The 21,843-nt window shown below is 35.6% G+C and overlaps 1 protein-coding gene across 3 annotated transcripts in view; it reads right to left on the minus strand.

Annotated features, from left to right (window-relative positions):
- The window catches only part of GAS2 (growth arrest specific 2), a 106,915-nt gene that overhangs the window by 6,248 nt on the left and 78,824 nt on the right, over positions 1 to 21,843 (minus strand). The gene's annotated exons all lie outside the window — the stretch shown is intronic.

Raw genomic sequence — 21,843 nt, forward strand, 5'->3', positions numbered from 1 at the left:
TAAAACAATCTAATGAGGTATATCAGAAGTAATTTCTCTGAAACTGGAGCCATCTGAATTTTCTGCCTAAATTCATATAAATTTTTTCTCCAAGTGCCAGTAGACCTTGCCTATCCTTGAGTTCAGTTGGTAATTTTACCCATTTCTCCCCTTTGTTTGTCCATGCAGAACAGTCAAATAAATAGTGAGGTATCATAAAGCAGTACATTCTGTATTTTATTGATTTATTTTATAGCCAACATGGTAAATACCACATTGAAAAATGCTTTGATCAGGGTATCTCATTAAATGCTTAACAACATTTAACTGTAGTACCAGAAATTAAAAATTGGTCCTGTAAAAGGCATCTAGAAGATATTCAACCCAGTCTAGGGTTTTAAATTTGGATGTATGGCTGTGATGCCCATATGGACATGTCCAAAACCCCCAAGAGCTGACAGTATTTGCAGTAGAGACTTACACAGCACATAAACCTTTTGTAACACAGCATAACCAACAGAACAGGAAACATCCTCAATCAAACAAAATCACACATAAAAGAAGGCCAAAAACTAACTTAAAAAACCCCCTTAACCAAACCCCCCCACCACCTCAGCCTATTTCTGTGACGTAAGGGGACAGATTCAACTGGAGTAAAGAAAGCATGGCCAGCTGTACAACTTACTGAAGTTTGAAAAGGAGATTACGTTTATAAGGAATGGAATTCTTCATTAGAATAAGCAACCGCAGATGAAATCTCATTTGACAGTTTTCATTTAAAACATCTTTACACAAGAAAATTCCTGTTTCTGCACTTTGGTTTTTATGTGAAACAATGGGAAATGAATTATGGATACTGAAAAATAAAGTTACTTCCGATCCATCACAAGGAGATGCTCAAGCACTCACAGTTTAATGAGTATCTCCTAACTACTGAGTCTGCACTATTGCTCTGGGTTGTATGAATGTTAGTCTCTACAGTAGCTGTACATAAATGAAGTTTTTCTCTTGATTTATGGGAGTGAAAACGGAATCAGACTTTTTCTCTCAAGGTTTGTATTTTAGTTTCAAGACTGATTTGAGTTGACAAGGGTATGAGATTTGAATCATGCCTTTAGTCTGGAAAATACATCATGAAAGAAGCAGATGGTTTTTACATAGTTTGAAAATTGAAGTTCAAATGGTGATAGAGCCATAAGACAGTCTAGAGAATTTTATTTAGCAACTTTCTTCTCTTTGAGTGCCTTAAAAAGCATTTGAGAAGTGCCCCAAAACCTTTCAATATTAAAACAACTTAAACCCAACTGGTGTAATACAACATGAGGTGGGGAGGGGTTGAGTATGCCTGAAATTTCAGCTTCATTATATTATCACAGGAGGATTCACATTCCAAGAGAAGTTAGTATCTGAACTTTGGATTAAGATGGGCATTTGGCAAAAGTAGATTTTGTTCAATTTCCCTTACTGACTACTGTGCAAACACACTATACTATTTCCTGATGCTTAGGTTAAATGCATATCTTTTGTCATTCCCTTTCTCAATCTTAATATTCTGTATTATTATACTGTTTCAATATTTATTGAGGGCTTTCTTTCTACAGAGTTCTCCTACATCCTAAATGTAGTAAGTGTTTATGCTGGGCTGTGCCACAAATGCACCATTTTACTCCTTTATAGTCATATTTTGATGTTAGTAACATCAGCATGAATCCAAAGTAATTCTGCTAGTTTCAGAATTGCTCCAGCTTCCCAGAAGTATGGAGGACTTCTTAGCATGGGAAAAAAAAAAAAAACAAACCCAAAGCAACAACTTGCTCTAGTTTCTAAAAAAGCAGTTTTCTCCCCAAAATACTTCAGCTGAAGATGAAACTTTTGGGATTTCACAATCCATCCAATTCATCTTTTCAACTGCATGAGATCTCTGAGAAGAAAAAAGTTGGATTCTACAATAATAAAGTTTATTGATATAAATTTAAATATATTCATGGCATACATGTATTTTCACACTGCTATCCAGCCAACTACAACTAAGAAAATCCTTTCTGAAAATAAAATCCAACATATGTTTATGATTGCCATAAATTCCATTATTTCAGTTGTGTCTGAAGCAGGGCTGCCACTAAAGCTCTTTTCTCTTGAATCTGTCTTTAAGTTCAGTCTAAAGTGAACCAAATATGTAACAAACCAGAGGATCAGAAAATTGCATTACAGAGGAAGAAATGATAGATTGTTTTGGTAGGCATCAAGGCTGTATCCAGAGATAACAAGGAAAATAGCTGATAAAAGTTAGATGACATTAAACTGTCATTGCATAGGACTTTGGCATCAGAGTAAAATACAGTCTAGGCAGTTATGGTTTTCACATACTGTAAGTTTGGTGAGTTTGATGCCTAATAAAGAGATATTAGGCTGTATGAAAAGACAGTAAGTTCATCTAAATAAGCAGTGCTTCACTGACTTGAAAACAAAATCTATTCTGTTTTATAGGGACTAAAAACTTGGCCTAATATAGTTACACTTCAGACTATAACTTTCTTACATAATATTTCAGGAGATGAGAGGAAGAAGGAGGAGGAATTACACACTATGGATCTGATCCAAGTACTACAAAAGCCAACAGAAAACCTTGCCTACTCAAAAGGAACTTGGGCTGGGTTCCGGAAGCTAAATGCAGCAACCTAAGGCAAATAGAGTTAGTTGGCATGACTTTAGACCAACTTCAGAAACAGTGCAGGCTACATACTGAGAGAATCTTGACTATAAAAACCAAAGGTGTTTGGCAAAATAATGCAGAGTCACACCACTGACTGTGCAAAACAAATTTCACACTCACAAAAGTGAAATATTAATGAGAAAAAAATCAAATTTTACTGAATATAAGCCACTTAGACTTATTGTTATCAGTAGATGTAGCTTGTTGCTCATATCTTAGGACTTAAGGATACTTCTTTGAGTGGTGTTCAGAACAACCTCATGAAATGGGCTTCTAGATCAATATATTTCACCCTGTCTCCAGAAACATTGCAAGCCAACATTAAGGAAATACCATTGTTTTGAAGACTTATGTGCATTTCTGTATCAGACCGCTGCCCACAGCAAGCTTGAAGGCTTTGCTGCCACCACTGAGAGATAAACACATCCACCCACCCAAACACAAGGCACCCTCAGATATGGTACCTCTACGTGATGATTCTGATGCAATCTCCACTGATGCTATTTAGGAATCATTTTGCTCCAGCTTGTCCATACCACTTTTGATGATCTACCCTCCTGTCTATGGAAAAAAAAATGACTTTCTCAAATCTCAGCAGTATTCAGCATTCACTAACCATCCTTAGTAAAAAAAAAAAAAAAAAAAAAAAAAGTGAGAGCAGGATACAAATTTCAGACCAGGAATGGGACTCAGATCTAGGCCTTTAGCCTGCTCCAGTAAGTCTCAGGGCCTGTATCCAGAATATTTTATTGTCAAATAATGACCAATTATTCTGCAGGGCATAGCTCATGTGGACATTTTCATGGAGTAGGACATGTCTTCCATATAAGAGACTGTAGTCTTTCTCTTCCCAGTTGTGACCAAAGAACTGATATTTGGGGCTGGCAAAAGGTGAAGTCTTGGAATTTGATGCCCATACCTATGTGGAAGATGAAAAAGTATTCTTTGCAGACTTGAGACACTATTGCTTCAGGAAAGAGAGCCAGCAAAATTAGTCCTCAATATCCCCAGAGATTCCAACGCTTGGCAGCTACCCAGGTCTGCTTGAAGGTGGCCAACTGAAAATTCTCACATTTATCACTTAACATGGAATGAGATCCAGCTTGGTGAAGCCCTGGGAAAGACCTTGGAAGACTGGTAGTGTACAGAAAAGTCTGTCCAACTGTATGCCTTCCCAGAGACTCTAATGACAGGAGTTCAACATCCCTGATCAAAACATGCGAAAGTTCATGCTAACAGTCCATTCAAACAGGGGATGACTAGGGGCAGGCCAAGAAGAGGACACCACCATAGTAGGTGGTAGAAGGCATTTATATAAAACAAGAAGTTTTTTAAATTAATTCAAACAGGGATGTGAATTTTCAGAAATTTATAGGTAACTGTTTGTTGCTACATGAAGTTTTTCTACTTCCCTGAAAATTCAGTGACCTGAAATCACCAGACTGTGTAATAGGCTCCTGATTGTTTGCTTGCAAGCCAAATTTACAGATGTTAAAAACACCTTGTTAGCAAAGACTATACAACTTCATCTCTAGAATTCCTAATAAAATTTATAGCAAAATTCTGAAGTATGATCTAATTTAATCATCAGTCAGGTTCTATTCAGATATAGTACTATTTTAAAAAGTTTACAGACACTGTAGCATAAATATTATAAAAGGCAGTACTGCTCTTACACACAGAGGACTCAACTACACACAAGGAATCATGGGAGTAATTCCCAACATAATATGGCAGAATCAGCTTTGAGTGGGAAAGCTAGAATGCTTCCTTCCAACTACACCCTTTCTTGGCTTTCATTCCCCTTTTGTAATTGAATTTGTGTCTTCTTAGTTTTAGTCTAATGTTTTAGTCTAATAACACAATAAAGCTTATTTTAGACTTTTAAGGAGTCACTTATGTGCCTTGAGTGCACGTCCAAGGGATTCAAATTAAACCTCACCTCTACAAATCTGAAAAAGTGCAAATTATGTAGCCAATTTCAGATACTACTTATTCATCCACACTGAAGGGATCCATTTGATGTCTATTAATGTATATTTTGGCAGATAACAATTTATTACTCTCATCCAACTGAAATTATCCTAAACATAAGTAAGTAAAAATAATCTTTCTCCACTTGAAAACCAGGAAATAGGCACGCCTCATTTTCCCTTGTCATCCCTTATTAAGTCCCATTTTGCCTAGCTCCTTTCTTTATATAGGACTATACAAAAATGTTTTGGATTATGTCTACTAATTTTAAAAGTTCCAAATGATGCAGCTTCATTCATTATGTACGGATTTGTTTAAGGACCAACTCCGACTTTCTGTGTTGTCATTCTAAAACCCCAATAAAGTAGCCTGAACTTCCTCTTCCTTCAGACACCATTATAATGGCATGGAAAATAGACAGATCTCTGGATTAACATTTCCCTCGCGTTTTTGAGGAGTTATATGTTGTAAATCACACTAAACAAATCTCACTTAGTTGGAAAAAATGTCATAAAAAAGCTTGGTCCGAAAAAAAGGTATCAAGAACATATGTTAATCGCTTGTCACAGTATTTCCAGCTATGCTACAGTTCAGTTTTACAATTAACATGCTTTCTGAATTAAGAATTTTATTTTAATGTTACATCTTGGGCTGTATCAAACACATCAATAGGTATCCACTTAATTTATTGCAACAACCTCTGTTTCAGATTAAAAGAACAAGCAGACTTTCTGTATGCAAATACAAACGGCATCTAAATAATCATTCAGATATTTACATACCCAAAGGGCTACTTAAACATTGAAAGTATGAAACAGAAAACAGCAGGTGTAATTATCCCCTTATTTTCAAAATTTGGTTGTCACTTCACTCTGCAAATAAAATTCAAAGAGGATTGTAGACATCTCTCTGCAGACAGGACATTGAGGAGGTGAGCCACAGTAAAGATGGTGGTTTTGAGCATACCCTTATCCTTTTGAAGTTAAAAGTAAGTGAGGTTTTCTGCAAAACTGCACTGAGTGTTAAATGCCATGTAACCTTCCTACGCAAAAATGACTACAATAATAAGAGTATCAAATACAAAAGAAGGAATGGCAGCAGAGCAGTATATTATAAGTAGTGTCATCTTTTTGACAAACACTATCTTTTACCTAATATATGGCAAGATCCATTATCTGTCCAATGATATCATCACACAGCAAAGAAGAATTTACAGTTCAATTACATATTTTTGTATCATTTTCCATGTTCAACTCCAAACTGCTTCAGATACCAGCAGCAGACACACACACACAGAGCTTTTTTTCAGCAGTAAGAATGAGATAGTATTATTATTGTGATCTATCATAGATAACACTGTACCTTCAAAGAAGACTTACTCTTGAAAAAAAGCCATCTCTCTTCACTTAAGACATAATGGGAGACTTATAAGATTTAGTTGGCAACAGACACCTCTAAAAGTCACTATTCTAGGACAGAAAATTTTAATTATCTAGGACAGAAATTTTTAATTATAAGTGTGTTTTCATTAAATTTTCTTCCCTACCCATATTTTTGTCATTTTTCTATTACACAGTTGAGTCTTCAGGATTTGTAAAGTAATAGCAGCTTATAGTATCATTATAAAATACAATATTAAGTACTATAATTTGTTATTGTAATAGTTATATTATTAAATAGATATTACCTATTGTTTCACACTTTAATCTAGTAATACATTTTGAAATGAAGTAGAGATGGAAATGTTTAAATATATAAATAAAGTGAAGATCTACTCCTTCCTGGAAACTTACTCAGTAATAGATACACTTTTGTACCTAGTGAAACCAGTTACACATTTTCAAAAAGTGAGTGATGTAGTTCCTACTGAAGTCAATGGGAAGTCCAATTCTTAAAAATGTATTTTTGGTCATGTTTTTCAGAAATCTGAACCAGATCCTTTTGCTAAAATAGTATTTTTTTCTTTTATAAAAAGGCCCCTAAGATAAAGGTTTAAAAACCTTAACTACTGTATCCCTTGTTAATTAAATCCCCTCCTTTCAAAGCAGATTTGTCATTCTCCTTTTCATATCACAGATATTTCTATGAAAAGATGCATTACAACATCACCTGTTTTATTTCCCTAAAATACATAGCAGAAAGCTCTTGCCATTTAGAATAGGAAGTGAATTGCTTCCACCCAACTCTTCTCTACTTAATTGATTAGTCATTTTGCTTGTGTGTTGATTTCTCCTTTTTCTAAACTGGTATTACTGGCAATTTAGCAACTGCCTCCATTTTCAAAACCACTCCTTTCTGTGAAAAACTTAAAAAAACAAGGGTAAATAAAGCTCAGTTAAAATGAGACTGCCTTTATCTCTTGGGATTCAGTTTCTTTTCAAGCCTTTTACCATTTTTGCCTTTGGGCCTCCTTTGAGATTTCTACCTCACAACTTTCCAATTTATTTTTGCAATAATTACCCAAGTTGTTAAACTACCTTATCAGTAAAAAATCTTGTTCTTTACAGTGCTTATGGAATGCTACTATAGGATGTCATGTTTTCAGTGCAGATGGTAACACAACTGGGAATAGAAAACGTATGTGCTGAAGACAGGCACCAAAGTAAGTGGCTAGTGATTCCATTGAAATCAGACTGCTATAACTAAAAACCAAACACTTCATATATTACTATATCTTGTTGGTATGACCTATATTATGTTAAAACACTGTGAAAGTAATTTATAATTCATACATATTTGCAAATTACTCCTAGCAGGAAGGCAAGTGCAACTTGTAAAACCATTTAAAAATCTGGGAACAGTGCTCCCAGGGACCTCAACTCTGTGCCTTTCACCCTTACATAGAGCTAAATCCCGCTCCACTCTTACAGTTTGTGCAGAAAGCAAATCTCCACCAAACCTCAGAGCAATATGAAATGAAAACAAAATTTGACTTAGATTTAGTCATAGATCAGGAAATTAGCATGTAATCAGGTTAGAAGCCCAACACAATAGGGAAAAAATTTGTAAATCGTTCCTGGAGAGTTACCCTAGAAAAGGTATACAGATGTGGAAAAGCTGAGATGGCTTTCTACTTACATCTGAGTTTATAAAGGTCTAAAAGAAGCTAGGAAACTCATATTTGACCATGAAAACACAGAGTGTCTAAAAATGAATAGGATGCTATATTATTGAAGTCCTATGTGGTCTTGTAACAGAGTATGTGTAAGACTGCTAATCAAACATTTCTAAATTAGGGAACACAGCCAAAAGACCACTGAAAATTGCTTAAAGATTATGTCTCAAATAGCCACAAACATCCTGTATGATAGGAAAAAGTCAACCAACGGCTAAGAGAGGAAGACTACGGCCTTCCTCCCCACGACCACCAGGAGCCAAGAGAATACCCCCTAGCAATTGGTTGCGCAGACGCAGAAAGAACGTGAGAAGATGCTGAAAGGCACGTACACGGAAGATGAAAATAAAAGATGGACTGAAACGGAGTGGGGTGCGTGCCGTTGGTGGAGCGGAGACTGCCTGGACGCCCAAGCACTGATTTGCTTGCTGCTCCTTGCTCAATAAATTTTCTATTTTCATCTATTGGAGTTGATCAATTTATTACAGATAAATTTATAACAGTCTAAAAGAAGAAAGTACTTTCACAAGCCTCCATTTATAGAGAGCAGGTAAATGGCATGTTGGCAGTGGTATCAGGAACAACATATCAGAAAAATCTTTCATTTGATTTATCAGCAGAACATCATAATAAGACAGCACCACAGCCTCTGAGAAGTGGCAACGGCAATTGCTGAAAACAGTACTCTGATAAATCTAACAATACTCTGATAAATCTAATAGAGGGGTATCACTGAAGATCAGCCACTTGTGCATTGTGAGAAGTACAGCAATGGCAGGGTGCTGACACAATAAGAAAGTAGAAAACAGGATGTGGGGATGAATAAAATGGTTAACAAACAGTTGGCCTAGAAGTACCCACGGGAATGTTAGAGGCAGCAGTACTTGAGAGCCAAGGTGTCCTGGAGTGATTCTTTATGTTCTTGTATTCCATACCTATCTGGGCCAAAAAATTGTTACTGTCTCTTTCAGACCCTGCATCCAGGACCCTTGTGTATGTGGGGTTGTGATCGAGGGCATTTTGAAAATCTCCCTGCCCAGGTAGTTTGCTGCTTTTCGCCATGTGGTGTTTGCTCGTGGGCTGCTTGGTCTTTGCCCAGGGTAAGTTTTTTTTTGCCGCCCACTCCAGGAGAGAGGATGGGAGCAGAGCTCTTGCTCTTTTGTGGCAGCTTTGAGTTTGCAACTGTAAGCCATTGGTGGAAAGTGCATTTCACAATTAGAAACTGTTTAGAAGTGAACCTTGCAAACTCTGCCGGCAGTAAAAAAAAAAAAAAAAAAAAAAAAAAAAAAAAAAAGTAGCAAGGGAGGCGCTGGGGTGGCCTGGTCACCACGCCAGCACCGCAGTGCAGAGTACGGCAGGAGCAGCGCCAGAGCTCGCCAGCAGCACGAGGAAGCAGCGGCAGCAGCGCCGACCCCAGATGAGCTGGCAAATTTCCACCTGCCTCTAGAACTCCTCTGTAGCTCTCGCCTTCCCGGGAGGGGCTGTCGCCATCCCATCTTTGTTCCTGGGGCTACGCGGACGCCTGGGAAGCGCCGTTTTAGAAGGGAAGGGTGGGACGCCATCTCCCCCCGTGCCCTTCAGCCATGCGGCGCCGCTGGTAGGCACCATTTTGGGAATGGCATTTTGGGCCTGTCTTTGTTCACGGGGGGTTGTGAGGTCCAGCAGTTTAGTGTCTAGCAGTTACTTACCTTTTTTCTTCCTTCCTGTTGGCATTCTGTTTCTTAAAAATTTTTTTGTGGGTTTTTTTTCCACTTCCATCTATTCGTATTCGTTTCTTATTAGTGGAAAGGGATCATATGAACTCTTAAAGGGAGACAACTCATTCCAGAATGTTCTCCATTAAATTGTTTCAAACCAAGAGACTAAGGAAAGAAAGTTTCTTTTCAGCTGGCATCTAAGAGTAAGCAAGAATCCAGCCACCCACTGATGCTGCTGCTGAAATCCCGAACTGATGTAGCACATGGAATAATGAAGGATAGAGAGGGAAATCTCAGGGCAACTCACAGTAATTACAACTTAAAACACTGAAAGGACAAACTGGAAGTGGGGCTGTCAACACTGTTCCACAAATTATGGGATCCAGCACAGCAGTGATTTTTAGCAGATATATAGTCTGCTGATAGTAACGATTGTTCCATAGTTTCAATGATAAAAAAAATTGCACATGATACCTGATCTCAGGACCTGAGATATTTACAAAGATACATATGGAAAGCAGTGCCGGGGAACCTGAGAATTTTATAGGAATGGGATAGAACAAAGAAAGATCCACTTGCACTAATGGAAAGATCTCATGAAACCTGAGACATTGAAGAGCAATAATTTGATTAGTGTAGAAGTCCCAGTTTGAGGGTGGGCATTTTTGCATTCATTATGTGTATCATTAAAGATACTTAGGGTCTATGAAATAACATCTTGCCTTCTGTAAAAGAAATAATCAAGTGAGGAAATGAAAGCTTTTCCCTTTTCACATTGCAAAATCCAACATCTTTCATCTATTTGTGCATGGCAAGAGATGAAGTCAATATACATGGTATAATGGCATAAAACACCAATGCACAGGAGTTCAGCTATTTGTATATCTGAAGCAGCCAGGAATTGGTTTAGAGGAATAAACCACAGCCAGGTAAATCCAGTATGGTGCAGATAGCTTTTGACCTCTGGAGTTAACAGCTGTGTTAAACATTTTTACAAAGGGAAGGCATTGGGATTGACTATAGCAAAAATACTACACTTTATGAAACTGCCTGTTTCTGTTTTCAGACAATAGCAGACTCATTGAGATAATTCTTCCAAGTATTCCTGCCTCACTAACTGAAATCAAGATACATTTTTGTACTGATAAAAATAACATGACAGTTTGGACATTTGAAATTCTTCTTGATTTAATTTTCCCTCAAACCTTATATTTAGTTTCTGTCTCATACCATTTCATAGAATTTGGAAATAGCATATGTTTCATGTCTAACATTAGATCTTACTTTACTGTTTGAAAACAACATCCTGCATAGGTGAGCACTTCGTGAGCAAGAAATAACACAGATGAAGAAGTAAACACAATTCCTGTTCATTAAGAGCAAGTGAATTTCTGACAAGTGAAGGCATTTATGTCTTGGACAAAGATTAATAGTATCAAGGAAAAATATTTTGACATGGATTCATGTTCAGAATGATATTTGTAGGTAAAGGGACTGTGCATTTCCAGGCACTTTGACTGACCTCTGGTGCACCTGGTTGAGGTTTGAAGACAGCTAAGGTGACACATTCTTGTTTCTTACCCTCTAGACACATATGTCTGGGTCAGCCACAAGGAGGACCTAGTCCCTATCAACTGAAATGTGTGATATTGAGCAGAAATCGAGTTGCTCCTAGCTACACTGCTTCATAAGAAATATTTTATGCAACACTCCACAGAAGTGATGATATGGCAAACAGATGAAATGCATAAAAAGAAATCAGAGTTTATGAGAATAAGTGAAATCATCAACTTGCAAATGGTATGTCTGGATGGAGTTATGGAAAACCATTTGTACTAAAATCAAATAATGGGGGTAGGGGAAGACTGTGTGTAAGAAAAAAATCAAAAACATTAGCATGGGACTGCTAAAATAAATTCACAAGAGATTTCTTAAAAAAAAGAAAGGAAAAATACTTTACTCTTATCTTTAAATAAAAACTCAAACAAACAACTAATTTTCTTAATTATGACTAATTTTTCTATTAGCATTTGGAGCCCTGAAAGTTTATCTTAAAAAACTCCAAATAGCTAGAGACAATTCTCTCTCACTTTCTAATGTCAACTAAGTTTTTATACCTGAAGAAATGCCTCTAAAATAATGTATTAGAGCAGTGAGGTACTATTCAGAATAATTTAGAAGCAGAATTTAACAAGAAATAATGTGAGTTCTATTTATAAGCTGTGTACAAATTTAAAACAGAAACCCCACTAAATACAAAAAGGAATTAATTTTACCCAGACTATCAAGATTCTCCTAAGTTGCATTACTTTAAGGATATTGAGTCACTTACAGAGTGTACTCATGCAGAATGATCATCTGTTTAGATTTTGCCACTAAATTCAGCTAATCTGGGGTTCATCAAGCAAATGTGCGTAGGTTGCATGTGAACATGCTAGTGTTATAAAATTGCAGAAGGACATGAAAATGTTCTTATGAATCCTGAAGTGCCATCTGTTTTCTTGCTATTTTATCAAGACTCATTCCATCTCTTCTGATTTCCAGCCTCAAAACAGCCAAATAAAAGAAAGTGCTTCCTGCAACTAAACAAAAAACTGCAGATCTTCATCTACAGAATTCTTCTCACTGCCTGCTTCTGGAAGCGAGGTGCATGTGGTAAGTGACAGATGTTTTAAGTCCAGCACAGACTGATTTCAGTTATCACATACATCCAAACTGTGTTTCCTTGTCTGGAATTTTTTTAATTTTTTTTTTTTTTTTTTTAATTTTTTTTTTACCTTCCAAATTGCTTCAAACAGCTGCTTTCAAGTGTATGCAATATCAATGCAGAAGCTGGAGTTAAAAACTTACTTCTTTTTTTTATTATTCATCCCCATCCTCTGGGATACCAGTACAGTAAACCCTACAATACCTTCCCTGTAGCTGTGATCTTTGTAATATTTGTCACAAAAGTGACTGATGGCCATTTTCCCCAGATCACCATCTTTTGCTTCCTGTTGAAAATAAGACCCTGCCAGTCCTTCAATGGTAAAAATTATGACCCATAAGCTTTAAAATTTTGTTTAAGGTATTTTGATTTACGCAACATTCAAAGTTAGTTGAAGATAGTATGGTAACATCCTCAAATTGACCATTAGCATTTCAGTTTAACATGTGAAGTCAAAAAAAACCCCCAAAAAATCCCAAATAAATAAATAAATGGCATGTCTAGAGTCATTGCAATTCAATTCAGTACCTTAGTATGGCCTATTAAAAAACCCAAACAAACAACAATAAAAAACTCAGCCCCAATCTAAACCAACTAGCCAAAAAAATCCGAAAAACCCCACAAAGTCAAAACCATCAAACACATCAGGTCAGGATTGCAGTTATAAGGAAAATCACAAGGAGGCAGGCAAACACCACAATCAATTAAAAGCATGAGAAACAGGAATAAGTATATTCTAGAGAAATGAAGATCTCAAAAAGAATAGGCAGGACTTCTTGTCCTAATTTTCTTGTGCAATAAAAAACAAATAAAAATTAAAAATTTCCAAATTCCTTAAAAAGGAACTGAATGCCATGTATTATATGTTTGCAGATTTATCTTTGGGAAGAACAAAAAAATAAATGACACTGCAGAGGTCTTCTGCACTACTAGTCAGTGTCACGAATACTTTTACTTTGGATGCTTTTCTGCCTTCTGTGAATTTATTCAGGATTAGCAGCTGCCTCATTTGGTTTGACACTATCAGGTAAGCAAAAGGAAATTCAATAGTTTTAAAGTGAGGGTCCCAACAAAAGAATACCAGAAATATTTGCATTTTTCTGGACATTCTCAGAATAGTCTTTACACTTTCAGATGCAGAAACTGCCTACATATTTTTGGATGAAAAGTTCAATAATGCCTTTATTATTCAGGCTTTTTACTTCTTCATGACATTACTTTCAGGAATGGCAAGTGATGAGGTGTCTGATCCAATCCAGAAGAGAAAACAATATGTAATGACTGTAATACTATTTCACTTCTTTAAATTTTTGAGAGATGTAGGTTTAATTTTAAGCTCTAAAGACATATTTTTCACAAGTCCTTCAGCAAGTAAATGTACTGTAATTCTATACTCAAGTCTCTAGACTTGGCATAACAAGACTTCTTCCATTTCATCTGTGTACAGGCTTGTTGGCTAGTCAAAGATAGGAACTGTGAATATATGTCTATAAAACATCAACATTAAAAAGTACAGTTTCCAATTACTGAGATAAAACCAGTCAGAGGGTAGCTATGGTTGAAATGAGGAGTTTTTAAGATTTAACGTACGTATAACATAACTTCTCACTGAATGCTTGCAGATGAAATTGGTCTGTGCTCAAAATTATTGAGCTATCTATATGTTCCTGAAGATGATGAACTTATAGTGCACAATTTCAATGTGCACTAGTCACCTTACTGTTACTGCAGCTTATTAAAATAAATATATAAAAATAAAGAAACAAATATGAAACAACACCACCAAAATAATGCATGGCAATGATGGTAGTTATGAAATTTAATTACAGTAAGACATGTAAAACTGGGGGAGTTTCTGCCATATGACTATACTGGCCTGTGGAGATCATGTACTAAAATCCAGAAATTATCCAAGAGAAGCTGTAATACGCCTACAATCAGTTTATCCCTGTGTTCAAGAATGAGTGTTCTTTTAAAAAAGCTTTTTAAAGCAATACAATATATTAGCCAGACATAAAGCCATTTGTCCTTGGTTGCTTAGCAATCCTAGAATAGAGATGTAAATAAATTCATCCAGCCTTTATTTCTGATTAATTCAAAATTACATTCTATTGTCTAGTCATTGTAAATATATTTAACAATATGGTCCTTTAGAAGGAAACTATTATTTCTACTATCCTCTACAAAAAGACTCATTAAAATGTGGCTATATTGAGGATATTGCTTACAAGAATCTCTTCTAATAACATCAGCAATTAATAAATAAAATTGAGATAAATTTATTTTTTTTCAGAATGGGTTATACTTCAGTAATTTAATCTATCTACTTTTCCTCCATCTTTCCTCTGCAGGATGTTTATTTCCTGTACTTTCCATAACCTAACCCACAATCTTCATGGAATTCTGCTCCCTGCATCACAGGTGAGAGAAAATTAAAACCTCCTAAAGAATAGAAGCACAAAGGAATGAGCAGGGAAACAGAAAGGAGTGCAGCTTCATTCAACTAGATGTCCTTTTCTTGTTTTGAAAAATGCCCTCCTAGATTTATCACCCTGTATGTTCATAAGCCTGTAGGTGGACACAGTAAGATTAAAAACATAAGCTGACCAATCTTTAAGATTAAAGGTAATAATGTGTATATGTCTGTATCTGCTCTGTTATTTGTTGTATATCTCATGAACAGACAGAATTAACAATTGATATTTAACATTACAGTAATTTTACTGAATATTAGTACATTATACACTAATTCTAGCAGCTATTTTTTTACTAATTCCAGGTTTTTCTTGCTGATGGCACGAGGTTGGAACTAGATTAGCTTTAAGGTCCCTTCCAACCAAAGCCAACCTATTATTCCACATGGCTTTTTTTACTTGTAGAACAGTTATCTTTGAAAAATGCATCACTCATATATTTTATTTCACTCTTTTTCACACTATCTCCTCATCATAGTCCTGCTAGCAAGTCTCTGCTATCATTGTACTTTGGCCTCACTCTAATGTCAATTCACAAAAAACAATTTGACCCTTATGTCTTTTAACAATACTATGCTCTCACTGTGGCCAATTTCCAGCTCAATTTTCCTTTACGTATCAGGTACATTATAAATTGAAGCAATCTTTATAGTCATGTAAATTGAGGGAAATATCTAAGACACCCAAGGTCTCAAGAAGTGAGTACACTGCCAGCCAACTCTATCCTGCAGTATCACTGCTTCCATGGACCTGTTACTGGAAAAGGAGCAGCTATAGCTTTTGTGGGAAAATTATTTCAGAGAAGAATATTTTGGTTAGCACCTTTAACAGAGATAAAGGGCTTTTAATAAAAGTATCAGTGAGCTGGTAATATTCAGATGCTATTCCTTCAACCAATACTAATTATATTAATGAGAATTGTCAGAACTGTAAGGTACTTCAGTATACCTATGCAAAGCACAGATAATCCGTGATTCTGGTTGGCTGCCTACAGAGTGTCTGATTCCTTCTGTTTTATGACTCCTAGTTATGCTAGAAACCTTAGTCCATGTGCTTTTTAGATATAATCTAACAGACAAAGAATTAAAAAGTCTCAAGATATGTTTTCCAGTCTTATATATGAACAGTTAAGGGCAACACCAAAATGGTGAAAACAGTCTCACAGTAGGAGACAAAAATCTGGAAACTGTCTCCTACCTCCATTCCCTGGTTTTTAAATCAACAAAGCCACATGCATAAGCAAGAAAATTACATTTGGAAAGTATCTAGAGGCAGATTGTTTTATTGAATCTTGCTTGAATTTAAACTAGAGGTTTTTCATTTAAATGAACAGGCATGAAAATGTATTTATTGGCCTCCATGGGTTTCATTAAAATGCCTTCTAATTTACACTGGGGTAATGAGGGTTGAAAAAGGGTGGAATCATTTCAATAATGTTTATCCTTAGCCTTAATTTCCTTTAAATAGTACAACACATTCCCTCAAAGTTTTCAAAATTATGTCAGTCTGAGTCTATGGGGCATGATGTCACAAAGTTGGAATGAAACTATATCACTGCAAATCTATGAAACCAGCATTGTCAGTAATGAACCAAAGCTTTGCTAATGTGTTAAAAAATTGTGAAAATCATCTGAATGGAAAGAAAAACTTTAAATAAAATTAAGATAGTGCAGATCACAAACTATTTATCCAAGACTGCAGTCATTGGTTTGACTATAGATCCAAAAACACATATAGATTTGGCTGCAGAGTCAAATCTAGTTCAATGCCATCTGTAGTATTTTACATACTTCAAATCTACCATATCTCAAGTGACTTGACTAACATGGAAGTCTTGGGCCAAATTTGACCAGAGTATAAGTAATACTGTGAATTACATACCAAGTGTATCAACTGAAGAAGAGTACAAATGGCTGGAAAATTTAAACTAGTATGCTAAGTGGACAAAATACACTCTTGCTGCAGTGTGAAAAGCAGGATCCAGAACTGGTCACTCTCCCAGCTTCTAAAAATAGCCATTCAAACATAAATCAGAGGTGAATTAGTTGCATTTATAAGGATAGCATGAGCAGAAATTAACATATGACGACATGGTTGCATGATATTTCACTGACACCAAATTTTCTTGCTACACCTTTTTCTTTTCTTTCTGGGCCCAGATTAGCACTTGCCATCATCTTGAAGCAAATTTCTAATATACTTGAACTTAAAATGGGTTTGCTCTGTAATTGTACTGCCATAGAGAAATTAAGGATCTGCATTTCAGTTTAAAAAATGTAAAAATTTTACATAATGAAGTTAACTATTTCATTTCATACACATCACTACTTCACCACAGTCATTACACCCATTTTTTGAACCTATTTACCAGCATTATGTGTATATCCTTACACTATTACTCCATTAAATATTGAACAAACTAAACATACAAATTCAAAGTATTTTATTTCTCAGCCACATTAATAAATCTTACTAAATGTCCTAAACTGTATATATATAAGTTACTTCTGAACTTTTTTTAATTCAGATTTTTCTTCTAAATGGCTTTGCACAAAATAAATTTCATCTGAGATCAGTTTCATCTAGTTTGATGTGTTAATGTTGAATTATTAACTGCTTTGACCCAAGACAAGATATTTTATCTGGACACGGAACTGCCAGAATTTACCAATTTGGTAAATGTGAGCAATAAAAAACAAAATACTGATCTTGTTCTCCACAGCCCTACTTTGACAGCACATCTGATACTAACTTTGTTCATAATCCTCACTTTTCCATGAGACAGATCCAGGAAAAATCATGGTAATACTATCACTTTTGTTCTGTGGAATTCCAAGTTTATCTTTGGAATGCTTTCCAGGAGTTTACTGTATTTTCATGACACTTGTGAGTGGCTCACCAAGTGCCAAGCCCTGAAACCCATTTAAAGTGCAGTGAATGCTACCCAAAAGACTGCATTTCCTTGGCATGAAATTCTAAAGGTAAAAAGTGGATGGGGTTAAAAGGAAAAGCAATCAGACTTAAAGAAGGCACAGATTTTTCATATTGTTCTATTTTTCTGTGGGGTATTTAATAATTTTATTACTCTGGTAACTCTCTTGACACAGAAATGAATTGTTTAAGTTAGTATTAGTAATTCAGTTTAGTTTTGATAGCTGCTAGCTGTAACCTGACAGCACTTCAATTCAGTCACATGGAAATTCCCTGTTGTATATATTCTAGTATGCTGGGTCTCTTTGCACTCATCAGTTTTATATCTTTCTGCAAATACCAGAAGAAAGATTGTTCTAGGTTCTGGCAAAGATCTTGGAAAGGGAAAATGTGCTAGTTGCCAAAAAGACGCTGATTACTTTAACAGAGTAGCCCAGAGTTTCTATCCCTTCCCTTTTAATATATAAACTTGTTTCTGATTTAGAACTGATTCCTGGCAAAGGTGTTTTCCTCAGTGCTCATTTGTGTATAGCTAGGCTCTATATTGACTCTCTTGTCTTAGAGAACATAAATCCCTTTTCAGTTACTCAGAAGTGTGAAAAAATTTTTAAGATATAGTCCTGTATTTCAGGACAGGAAGGCAGAGCAAGCACACAAAACAGGAATAGAAGCAGTACTTTATTGCATGTATGCTTTTAAATCATGATTGCAATAGCAAGAATTATGTAAAACTCATTTTAAAAAGTGTAACAAAAGGAAGAGCTATGTTTAGACAAATCTAGTATGTAAGCATCAAGTATGGAAGTATCCTTGTATACTTCAATACTTCATCCTTAGATTTCACTTCCTTCAGAGATGTACTTTTTACTTATTGCCAGCATAATAGATTTTCCTTTGATAATATTCCAGTAGAGTGATAGACAATTTAAACAATAGTTCTAAGATGACTTCACACTATGAAAACATTGTTTTGAGGTGGTTTGGGGAGTTTAGAGTTTGGAAATTTTTTTGGGGTGTGTTTGTTGGGCATGGGCTTTTAATTTTTTTTTTTTTTTTTTTTTTTTAAGGTTTGGTTTTTGGTGATTTTGGGGTTTCTTTTTCTGTTAAGGTAATCAGGTGATGCTTCGGACAAGCCTGAAGAAGCAATGGATACATTCTTGATTGAAATGCCTTCTCAAATATTTTCTCTCATTCATTGCTGCTACATCTGAACTATGGGGTAGACAGTGCTTCCTATGTTCCACACCTTTTTGGTGTGCTCTGGCCATATCTTAATCCAAGGGAAGGCAAGGTTTTTCTTTAACCTTACCTCTCCTCCTATTTTCAAGTTATCATAGAAGAGGCACCACAACAACTCCAGCTGCATACTCCATCTGAACATTTAAGAAACCCTGTGTGCTCCAAATTGTATCTACTTCATACTCTAAACTAGGAACTACTAGAAACAATGAACCGCTGTTGCAGTTTCTAAAAATTTCAGTTGACTGTCTACAGGTCTGTTAAATATTTAAAGCTTTATTCTATTTTAATTGAGGAACCTGTTTCCCAACTGGCACTGAGGGAAGTAATTTCTACAGAATCTTTGTGCACTGATCTCTGTCTTCACAGTGTCTCTCCCTATATGCAGTTTAATACTTTTCATTACAATGCATATGTTCTGCAAAACAATTTGACTAGATTAAAAATTAGCATGCAGACATAAATATTTCAAACTCAGGGCCAAAGCATAGAAGGTAAAATCAACATTTTTTTCTTGCATTCTCCATACTTGAAGGGTACGGTTCTCTCTCTTAATTCACCTGAATGTCTAAAAATTACCCAGTTAACATATGAACTCTCCTTGATGTATTTTGAGTTGACATCACCTAAATTCTTAGCCAAAGGACTATGGTTTCACAGACAGTAGTGTGTCACATGTGCATTTGTACACACCCATGTGTAACTGTGTACACACATACATTCACATAAAATACATGAAATACCCTGTGCCCAGGTAAGATGGGGTATAAAGCAGACAAGAGCACCTAAATGCAGACGTGTTAAATTGGTATATCATAATACATCTTCATAACACTTTCTCCACTTCTGTATTATGAATAAAGGAAAATGAATGTGTGTTGCAAGACAAAGCTTCTTCAGACTGGAGAGTCTATTAAGTTAATGTTAGCTTTTGTTCTAAAAGACAATGCTTTTTAAACAGTTTTTGTTATTATGTTAATCTTGAAAGCCAATACTAATTGTTAAGGCAAGACTTTTAGTTCTAATTGCATCATGGATAGCTCCAAGCAGTAGCTCTAAACAGAGATAAAGCTACAGAGATCTTTCCCTTAGACAAGGCTTGCTAATGCTAAGCACCAGTGCTGAGAAATTCTTTCCACATAACTTTCTTCTCAAACTATCTCCTAAGCAGTTATTATGAATTTTGAACAGTTAAAGAAACATGAATGTGAAGATCATAGTGTAAAATATAATTATGCCTATTTTCACATCAACATAATCTTTCATCATCAAGATACTCTTAGTTTTTTAATTGGTCTCTACTTCAGTATTAGCAAAAAGGAGATATTGCATAAAAATTCCTGAAGTATTAAATGTCGATAGATTTATATTCACTAGAATCTGCAAAAAATTACTTGATGGCTTGAAGCCAAATACATCCAGAGTCTTGGCTTCAAAAAATACTAATTGGCGGACCTTTTAGATATACATACATATACACACATTGCCAGACCTGAATCAAACACTTGGTCTCCATATTTCCTACAGCAAATATTTCATATTTCATGCCACAGACATCATGGTATGTAGCATAAAGCTTTGAGCTTTAAGGCATCTCCTCTGGGTCAAACCTCAGGCCAGTTTTTGGACTAAATGGAAACAACAGTAGAGGACAGACAGAGTTAGAGCAGCACCATTACAAGCCTAGTCAGTATGTTGCAGACATACTGGTTTTCACCAGTCTGAACGAAGGGATGTGGATTCCTTGCACATATTAAAAAAAAAAAAAAGCCTTTGTCCTACTATTCCATATATACTGAGATACTCCAAAAGCACTGGTTGCTTACTTGTCCTCATTAGTTTTTTTGTACTGATGGCATTTCCTGAAGCACCGAGAACCAGCTTTACTTCTCAGAGATTTAATTTTTTTGGTGCTGTTTGCAAGGGACTCAGGATTGGTCAAGACTGAAAACTAAAATGATAATACCTAATAAATAAAGCCCTGAAAAAAGCCACATCCCCCTTGCTATTACTTTTCGTCAGTTAGAAATATGTTCTAAAATTAGGCCAGTAAGACTGTAACGCTGAGCAAATTAGCTACATTATACCTGAATCTGTAATAAAATAATACACAATTATCAATATATGAAGAAAATAATACACAATTATCAATATATGCAGACCAGGGTCTCATGGGCTCCTTCAAAATCTGGGTTTATGTCCAGAATTGCCTTAAATTTATAGCATCTTTTGCAAACACTACATTAAATTCAAACAAAAACAAAACAGAAAATAAACCAACAAACAAATAAAAAAAAATTTTCAAAAAAAATTTTTAACTGTTCCCTTGATGAAAACCAGGAGGCATTTTAGAACCTGAAGCAATACCAGTTTACTTGAGCTCAAATATCTTCTAGGGAAAGTAACATGATAGAGCAAAATGATATCAAATGCTTAGATATCTGTTTCAGTTTAAAAAAATCTAATAGAAACTCATTTTGTGACTTAGCTGGGTCATCTTTAAGTGATCTATTGATATACTCCATGTAAAATCATGCTAGTAGAACAGGGCCAGGAAGCCACCAGTTGGTTGCCAAGCCGAAAGGCCCTGGGTACACCTGTCTTTGAATCTCACTTTCACACCAGAACCATTTGCACCAGCACATTTCCATTGTTATTCTAATAGAAAGATTCAAAATTGTGTCTGGGTTCCAGATCAAATTTCAGAGTGTAAAGATCAAGTATTCCTCGAGATCTTCATTCAAAAGGAAAAATAAAAACTAAAAATTCAGGAAAAGGAAGGGTTTAAGATGAGGATTTGCAGGGGCAGAACACAGATGAGTTAGAAACCAAAGGCAGTCTAACACATGAAAAACCTTGACACAAAGGCAGAAACCCACTTCCTTCATATTTAAAAAGTTTTTGAGATTATTGAAACTTACTACAAATGAGACAGGAAATTATCATGGTTATGAATTAGCCAAATTGTTATAAACATATCTCATTATGAATAAATAATTACACTTAAATACAAT

This window comes from Oenanthe melanoleuca, chromosome 5 (genome assembly GCF_029582105.1).
Source record: "Oenanthe melanoleuca isolate GR-GAL-2019-014 chromosome 5, OMel1.0, whole genome shotgun sequence".
Lineage (NCBI taxonomy): Eukaryota > Metazoa > Chordata > Aves > Passeriformes > Muscicapidae > Oenanthe > Oenanthe melanoleuca.